The sequence below is a fragment of the Neophocaena asiaeorientalis genome, unplaced genomic scaffold, assembly GCF_003031525.2.
Source record: "Neophocaena asiaeorientalis asiaeorientalis breed wild unplaced genomic scaffold, Neophocaena_asiaeorientalis_V1.1 scaffold606, whole genome shotgun sequence".
In the NCBI taxonomy this organism is placed as follows: Eukaryota; Metazoa; Chordata; class Mammalia; order Artiodactyla; family Phocoenidae; genus Neophocaena; species Neophocaena asiaeorientalis.
Genome location: NW_020173687.1, coordinates 5546689 through 5555774, shown reverse-complemented (window position 1 = coordinate 5555774; position 9086 = coordinate 5546689).

The window sequence follows — 9086 nt, the reverse complement described above, 5'->3', positions numbered from 1 at the left end:
CCCCCCACCCCGGGAGAGCCCCATCCTCTAAGCACATCACATGGTTTCCTTTCTTCCCTTCCCCATCCCTCCCCCATCACTCTTCCCTCCCTCTTTCCTTCCTTCCTTCCTCCCCTTCTTTCCTTCCTTCTTTCCCTTCTTCGTTTTTTAATTAAACAATGACGAGATTCCTTTCTAGCGGTTTCACAAGAGGTGAAATCACGTAGCAACCTTAATTATTTTCAACTTAATAACTTCCTGGGGTGGGGGGGAGAGGCCAAGCCCCTGGTGGGTGAAATGCCTTGCTGGGTAAGCTGCTCAGAGGACGGCATTTGACCAAATACTTCTCATATTTTCCCTCTCCCCGGTAAGCGCCTTTGTTTGGAGTGAACCTTTTTTTCTCTTCGTGATAAACATGAATGACTACAGTTGACTACAACTTTTTCAGCTGGCTCTAGCTTCAAAGGTTTGCGGGTTTTGAATTCCAGGCTTTTAAATTACTTTTTTTTTTTTGCTCTCAGACACACCTATAGTAGATAGTAGAAATATGAATTTCATCTTCAAATAAAAGAGAAACAGGGAGGTGTGTTTGGGGGAGTTGTTATCAATGGGGTCAGATCGGCGTGAACAGTTTCTAGTGATGGAAACCCTGTAGATCGCTGTAACCCTCTGAGGAATGACGTGTGTGGGGACAGAGGGGGCCATGTTGCCGGAGTCCAGCCCGCCGCTGCCCAATTATCACAGAAAACAAGTACTGAGCCTTGACCATGAGCCCCTCATGGAGATATAAAGTCATGGAGCCTCAAACCACCCTAGGAGGTAGGTGCCAGGATTACCAATCGAGAAGCTGAGGCACAGAGAGGTTAAGCAACTTATGCTGGGTCACACAGCTCCATAGTGAAGCTGAACCTGAAAGTGGTTTGCCCCAAAGACAGCCTGCCTCCCCAAAGTCACTCCTTGTACTGAAGGACTAACACTCTATGAGCAAGCAGCTATAAATCAAGACTAATAAAATACCATTTTGAAGTGCTGCCATAGTGATTCAATGAGATAAAGGGCATGAAAGATTCTGGTACGTGATTCCTTAAGAAATATTTGCCCATTTCCTGCCTCTCCCAGCTGGCAGGATACACTTTTAAATACCAAAGATTCAGACAGATAGGGTTCAAACTGGGCACCCATCCTCTCCTGGCCATGTGATTTGGGGTGTCACTTAACCCTTTCTGAGCCTCAACAATCCTCATCTGGAAAATGGAGCTGATGACAGAGCAGACCTCGTGGGGCTGGGGTGAGAATCAAGGGAGAAAGATGAGGTGGTATTGGATAAACGTCATCTGTATTTTTTAAAAAACAGTAACAAGCTGGCAGAACTCCAGAGAAGGGCTGATCCTGGAGCGCACTGCCCAGATGGTGCCTTTGATGAACCAGGAATTTCATGAAACAGCCTGAATATACCCCCAAAGATCCTTTATTCAGCATCCACTTGTGCCAGGCACTGTGCTGCACTCCACCCATGAACTGACCCAAGAGCTTTGCTATGATTCTTTCACTGAACCCTGGCAACAACCCTGGAACTAGGTCCAGGTGTCAGCTCCGTTTTACAGGCAAGGAAACTGAGGCTCAGAGAGAAGTGACTTCTTCAAGATCGCACAGTGATGGCGGGGCGGAGGGAGAGTTTAAACCCAGGCCCGTCCACAGCACCCTTCCCACTGCCCACCCCCAGCTCTTGGTCACTCCACTGGATCACTTTCTGCCACGTTTCTATTCATTAAAGGCTCATTATCCACTATTCTGTGTCAGCTGCTGAGTGACCTGACACTGGCACCAGGCGGCACAGTCGTGACATCCTTACCCCACCCCTCTGCTGTTTAGAAATGATTCAATAAGGAGGAGATTTGAGGGAAACCTCTGGGATTCTTTTTATAGCTACTTCCTTCCCAGTACAGCTTGCAGCGCCGCTGCCGGAGGTGAATGTGGGTCAGGGTTCTCAAAAAGACCCAAATCCCACAAAGCAGCTGGCCTGAGACCTGGGCAGATATGCCCCACACCCCACCCCAAGCAGAGTCGAAGCAAATCCCTGAATTCCTGGAGCCTCCCGCCGGCACCGGCCCCTTCCCTGCCCCCAGAGCGCAGGTCTGGTGGGATCTTCCAACCTCCTATAGCTGGTGTCAGGAGACCAAGCCGTTCTTTGTCATGTTAATGAATCATGTTAACAGGGTGTTTTAACAGAAACATTCATCACCTTTTGTGCAACAAGGCTTTCCTTTTTTGTTCGACTTAAATGGTTAAGTAGGTAATAAACGCCTATCAGCTCCACCACTACAGGCTGGTAATCCCTCCAAACCATAAATCATCCCCAAGATTATTATTGTCCTGATAAATCAGCACTTGGAGGAAACTGGTAAGTCAGGGTTGGGGGCTGTCTGTCCAAAGGAGCAAGGAAGAAAAGCCGGGTTTTCTCTGAGACGTTGATCTGCTGACCAGTGCGGGTCTGGGAAAAGGAGGCCCCAGCTCCCCCGCCCACTGAGGCTGCGATGCCAGCCCAGCGATGGTCACGCCTCTCTCCCTGCAAAGCCCGCCCCCTTCTGTCAGTTACCAAAGGCCCTACAATGTGCCAGGCACTTTGCTAGGCCAGAGACAACAGAGAGAAGGAACCAGACGGCACGCTCGTCTGCCAGAACGAATGGTCTCCGGGGGAGCCGGCAAGGATGCCCAGTGACCCAACGCCACTTAACCATGCACGGCTGGCACCAGTAAGGAGCTGGGCAGGGGCCTGGCTCAGGGCTCCTCCTTGAGGTGGTGACGTTCATCTAAGAGGCTGGGTGGCTCTGATACACTGCCGTGGCCAGTCTGCGACCTGTTTCCTGGAACTCCCTTCTCTGCGGTGCCTGGGTAGGGGGTTGCACTCACTTCCTAGAGCTGCTATAACAAAGCACCCAAAACGTAGATGGCTTAAAATGACAGGAATTTATTCTCTCGAAATTCTGGAGGCTAGAAGTCCAAAATCAAGGTATCAAATCAGGGCCAAAGCCTTTAGGGGAGGATCCTTCCTGGCCTCTCCCAGCTTCTGGCGGCTCCGGCGTTCTGGGCTTACGGCTGCACCCCTCCGATCTCTGCCTGCATCTTTACGTCGTCTTCCTTCCATGTATCTGTGTCCACCTTGCCCTCTCCCTTCAAGGACACCAGTCCTACTGGATTGGGAGCCCACCCTACTCTAACAGGACTTCAACTTATCACCGCAACTAATTACCAAATAGGATCTGCATCGACCCCATCTCCAAGTGAGGTCACGCGCTGAGACCCTGAGGGTTAGGACTTCAGCCTATCTTCTAGGGCGGACACAGTTCGACTCATAACAGGGGGCTGCCACTGCCCCCCCTTCTCCTGGCTCTTCCTGCAGGTCCTCCAGCTCCTGGGCCGGGTGTGTGTTCAGCTCCTTGGTGAAGGTCCCGGCCGTAGCAAGACACCCCCATCACCATGGTCAGAGGGGACAAGAACCAACACAGGTTCCGGTCCGTCCTCGTGGGCTCCGGCTCATGCCTGTGGGTTCTGGCAGGTTCCTCCCCCACTGAACATCCATTTTCCTGGTCTCACTGTCTGCCCTGCAGATGCCAAGAGCCAGCGTCTGCCTGTGCCCCCTCGGACGCCCCTCTCTGCTTCTGTGCTCTCCTCCTGCAGCTGCTCCTGCTGCGTCACAGGCCCAGGGAGCCCAAGACACCTGGCTGTTGAGGTCCCAGCGGCCCTTAGCCGACGACTGAGAGTCCAGCCCCTGCCTCCAGGTAGGCTGAGCTCCGAGTGTCACTCACACTCTGGACAGAACTCCCACCAGGCGGGGTCCTGAGCTTGGCATTGGGCACGCCTGACAACCCCCCATGCTTGGCGTCTGCCCGCCCCGTCCAGCTGCCCTGGACACACATCCTCAGGAAGTCCCGGGCACGTGAATCCGTGTCTCAGTGTCTGCTTCAAGGGGACTCGGCCTAAGGCAGAGACATTTAGCAAAATGGTTTCAAACAGCAGGTTACAGGTCAAAGTGACTGTGTTAAAGGTTTGAGAAGACAAAACCAGAAGGATCAATGAGCCAACGAGTGTGTGTTTTGAGCCATTTCTCCATCGGGCCCTGCTCTGTATCAGTGGGGGCCACACGGGGCTGGAGGACAGACAAAGAAGAGACGCTGACCCACAGGTCCGATAGGTCCAGTCACACAGGTTGCCCTGTCCTGGGGACGGGAAATCAAGCCCAGTAGGACGGAGGAAAGGGTGCCTTTTCTTGCTGACATTTTGTTTTGGAAGTAATTTTAGACTTGCAGCAAAGTTGCAAACACAGTACAGAGGGTTCGGCGTGCCCCTCACCCTGCTCCCCCTACTGCTAACATCCCACCTAATCGTGGTACAGGGGCGTCTCATACAAATTCACACAAGGGTCCCCCTGGCTGGCAGGGACACTCTGCCCAGAGGGAGGGGTCACTCAAGGAAATTGCTGTTGCAGGAGGGGGTAAACCTACCCTGTCCCTGGGGCTGGGGTGAGGGGTGGTGTTCTGGGGAGACAGACCAGCTTGTGCAAAGGTTCAGAGGAGAAAACATATGGTCAGTTGGGTGCAGCTGGAGGCTGGGGTGTGAGCGGAGGTGCGGGGATGCTCCAGGCCGCAGGACTGTCAGCCCCAGGTCCACCATACTGAGCAATCTGGACTTGATCTTAGATAGGGGGACACCTGGCGGTCTCTCAGGGCATCACCCGCACCCCAGAGCTTGCTGTCTTCACTCAGAGACAGAAAGAAACAAAGAAAGTGGGCAGGTGAAGATGTGCCAAAGAGGAGACACAAAGAATCCACTGAGAAGCTGGGTACACAGGACCCGTTGCATGCGGTGGGGTCACATCCTAGCTGGGGCAGCCATGGGCCTGCCTGACCAGTGCAGGAGTGACCCCGCCACCCTGAGGGCTTTGCCGGTCCCCTTGGGACCCAAGCCATCCCCAGGCCTGGCACCTTCCTCCCTCCGTCCACCCTCTCCAGTTAACTCTACCCCAACCTCCTCCCCGCGAGTGGCCAGGAAACAGCCTTGCCGTCTTCCTCCTGGAATTCCTGAGGGCAGCTCTGGCTCCACCCGTCAGCCTTGGGCTATCTTCCCTCAGAAATAAGTCTGTCTCCTCTCTGATAAGCCCTCGGGGGAGGTTTGGGCATCCAGGAGGCAAGGTGCTGATCTAATTAGCTGAGTAAAGCAATTGACACTCAGGTGTGAGCGACTTAGTGGCCTCACCCAGAGGTGGATGCCTGCGGGGCCCCAGAGGAGTCAAGACCACTGTGTGCTCGCTGCTGCTGCTGCTGCTGCTGCTGCTGCGGTGGGACAGCAGATGGGGAGGGGCCCGGAGGTGGCCGCCCCAGGAGTGCTAGTAACTCCCACAAAGGACTCACGTGGTTGTTTCTGGAAGTGGAAGGTCACTCCCATCTACAACCTTTGCAGGGGTTCTCTGCCCCCACCCCATGCTCCTAACCCTGGGAAGAGTCTTGCCTTTTCATTCAGGAAACTCTGCCCAGCTCTGCACCCAAATCACTCCCAGCCGCCCCCAAAGACCTCCAAAGGCACTGTCACTGCCATAACCAACGACTCAAATCCACCAACGACGTGTGCAGGGAATGACTAGGGAGAGGGGCCATCTGGGGGGTCCAGGAAACCCTTGGGTGGCCATGGACTTCTTAAGACCACTTGCACATAAATTTTCTTTAATTTGGAAATGAAACAGGCGTCATCATCCTCACTCTCCTTGTGCCAGCCGGTGATCCCCAGCAACCATTGTTGTTCCCCCATGGGGTGCTTTTGAAGACTGCAGTGGGATGATACATAGAGCACCGATGAAGCTCTGGGTAAATGTGAGCTCTGGTTCTCAGTTCCTGACAGCAGGGCATACTTGGAAACGATCTTTCTGGAGGTCAGTATCGGAATATAGATAAAAATTTTTTTAATTATTTATTTTTATTTATTTATTTGGCTGCATTGCGTCTTCGTTCCTACGTGCAGGCTTTCTCTAGTTGCGGCAGGCGGGGGCTACTCTTCGTTGCGGTGCGCGGGCTTCTCATGTTTCGGAGCATGGTCCCTAGGTGCGTGGGCTTCAGTAGTTGCGGCACGCGGGCTCAGTAGTTGTGGCGCACGGGCTTAGTTGCTCCGCGGCATGTGGGATCTTCCTGGACCAGGGCTTGAACCCGTGTCCCCTGCACCGGCAGGCAGATTCTTAACAACTACACCACCAGGGAAGTCCCTAGATCAAAATTTAAAACACAGTTCTTACTAGCTATGATCTCATATATACTTAACCGCTCTGTGATTCAGTTTCCACACCTGGAAACAGGACTAATAGTGACTGTTTCAAAGATGGCTGTGAGGATTAAATTAATTAATAAATGGAAAGCACCTTAGACAATGCCTGGGACCTAGTAAGTGCTTGATTAATATTAGCACGGTTATTTGGCCTCGTGATTCTACTGTTCCGATTCCGATTCCGATTTTCAGTTTCATGATTCCTCAAGTGCCTCACAATACATGCACGAGGCTGTTTGTTGCAGCAAAGGATTTGTAACAGCAAAGGGTTAGCAACCACCTAAACGGCTACCCATAGGGGAGGGAATAACATACTACAGATCAGCCATACAACAGATTCTTTGCAGCTGTTAAAAAGGAATGTATCGGGCTTCCCTGGTGGCGCAGTGGCTGCGAGTCCGCCTGCCGATGCAGGGGACGCGGGTTCGTGCCCCGGTCGGGGAGGATCCCACGTGCCGCGGAGCGGCTGGGCCCGTGAGCCATGGCCGCTGAGCCTGCGCGTCCGGAGCCTGTGCTCCGCAACGGGAGAGACCGCAACAGTGAGAGGCCCGCGTACCGCAAAAAAAAAAAAAAAAAAAAAAAGAATTTCTTGATTTAGACTGATGTCCAAGATGTCCCTAAAGTTAAAAAAAGGAGGTGATGAAATAATATGCAGAGTGTTATCTCATTTTTGTTTAAAAAATATTGTCGGGATATGCAAAAAGAAATTCTAAGAGAATTTTCACAGAATGCTGATTTCTGGGGAAAGGGATTTACTTTGACATTCATGTTTCAATATTTTTACGATAAGACTATATGGCTTTTATAATCTAAAAATAGTAATATAATAATAAAGAGACATTGAAATGCAGATGGCCGTCATTGCCCTCCTCAGAGGAGGCAGAGGCTGAGCTTCTAGGAGGTGGTGGGAACGGACCAGGCAAGAGCCTGGCTCTGGAAAGGGGGAGAGCTGGGCTCCAGGGGTCAAATTCCACTGCAGTGACCTGGAAAGGGCTGTCGCATATTTTGCAAAAGGAACGTCAGCTCATCAAGTGTGACTTTGACCTCGGAGATCCGAGGGCCAGCCCAGGAGACACTTGCTATTCAGAGGTGCAGGAACGGGACATGCAGTGCCCTGTGTCAGCCAGCTCTGGCCACCTAGAGAGACCTCCGGGCTGCTCAGACCAGGGAGACCCTGGGCTCAGAACTGGCAGACCAGGTTCCTCCACTTTGGGATGCGGCTGCTTCAAGGTGGGAGAGGAAAGAGCAGACAGCGGGACAGAGGGCCAAGGTGGGCACAGTCCTCCTTTCCTTCCCTCTCCCTCGGACATTCCTTCCCCTACAACCATTCAGAATCCACTAGACGGCACAGAGCTGTCCAGGTCATAGGCATAACTAGAGTGAGAGTTACTGTGGGCTTTCTGTGGGCAAGCACTGTGTGCTAAGCACTTTTTAAGGCTCATTTTATTTCCTCTCCTGAACAAGTCTGTGGGTTAGGTTATTATCTCCCTTTAGACAGTCAAGAACCTGAGGCTCAGAGACTTGAATAATTTATCCCAAACCACAGACACCGTAAACTGCGGAATTTACAAATTTGTAATGTGCGCATCTATTTGTACATATTACAATTTTGACTACTTGTAAAAGCTGGAATTTAAACTCATATGTTGAAACCATCACACTCACACACACCCACACAAACGTGATAAATAAACCAACCAATATCCAAGAATGTCATTGCTGGAAAGTTCTCTAGAGATTCATTTCATTGTCTGACAAATATCGATGGAGCATCTTCTACATACGATGCACTGCTCACCTGTTCTAGTCTTGAGATGCCTGCTAGTACTTTGAACAGTCCCTGACTCCTAAAAGGACTTCATCCAGTGTTTTTGAATGAATGAATGAGTGAAGGAGTGAATGAACAAACGTGAATGACAACTTTTACATATACTTTTAACATTGAAAAGCTACCCTAAAATTCCTGGGTCACAAATCTGGTAGATGTACCCTCTGGATGAGAAGGGAAAGAGACACACTTGTCCTAGAAGGCTATGACAACACATAGTTCAAAAATCTAAATGAATGAATAAAATAACTCTGCACTCTAGTCCTATAATACCTCAATCTATGAAACTTTAGCATTTATCTAAAAACTTTTCACAATAACTTTTAAAATTGGGCTGTCTTATATTAATGTCTGCGAGCAGGACAGGTAATGAGGAAAAGCAAGTTTAGCAAATGTTAGTGGTGGAACTTAGGCCACAGGGATACGGGCATTTGCTATCCACTTTCCTATAAAATCTGTAAGATGTCAGCGGAAGTTGCTGGCTTGGGCATCAGGAGTTTGAAACCTCTGAAGAGGACCAGATGCCCGGGAAGCTACTCTTCCGCCCCTGCCCCCCACCCCTCCTCCCCGAGGAGACTAAGGCTGGGATAATACGCCATGCTGGCAAGGCTCCCATATACGTTGCTGGCGGTACAATTCCTCTGGAGGGTCATCTGGGAGTATCCATCAAAATTCCAAGTTCACAGGCCCGGCCACGCTACTTCTAGAAGCTAATCCCAGAGACCTCCCCTTGCACAGGGGCAAGGCCAGCTTTGTACACGGTCATTAAATGCACTTCTCTTTGTAGCAGCAAAAGATCAATCACGATCTAAATATATCCAACAAGGGGGGCTAGTTATGACACATCCGCAAAGTGAATTTCTTCATGTATTAAAATCAAGAGCTCGGGCTTCCCTGGTGGCGCAGTGGTTGGGAGTCCGCCTGCTGATGCAGGGGACGCGGGTTCGTGCCCCGGTCCGGGAAGATCCCA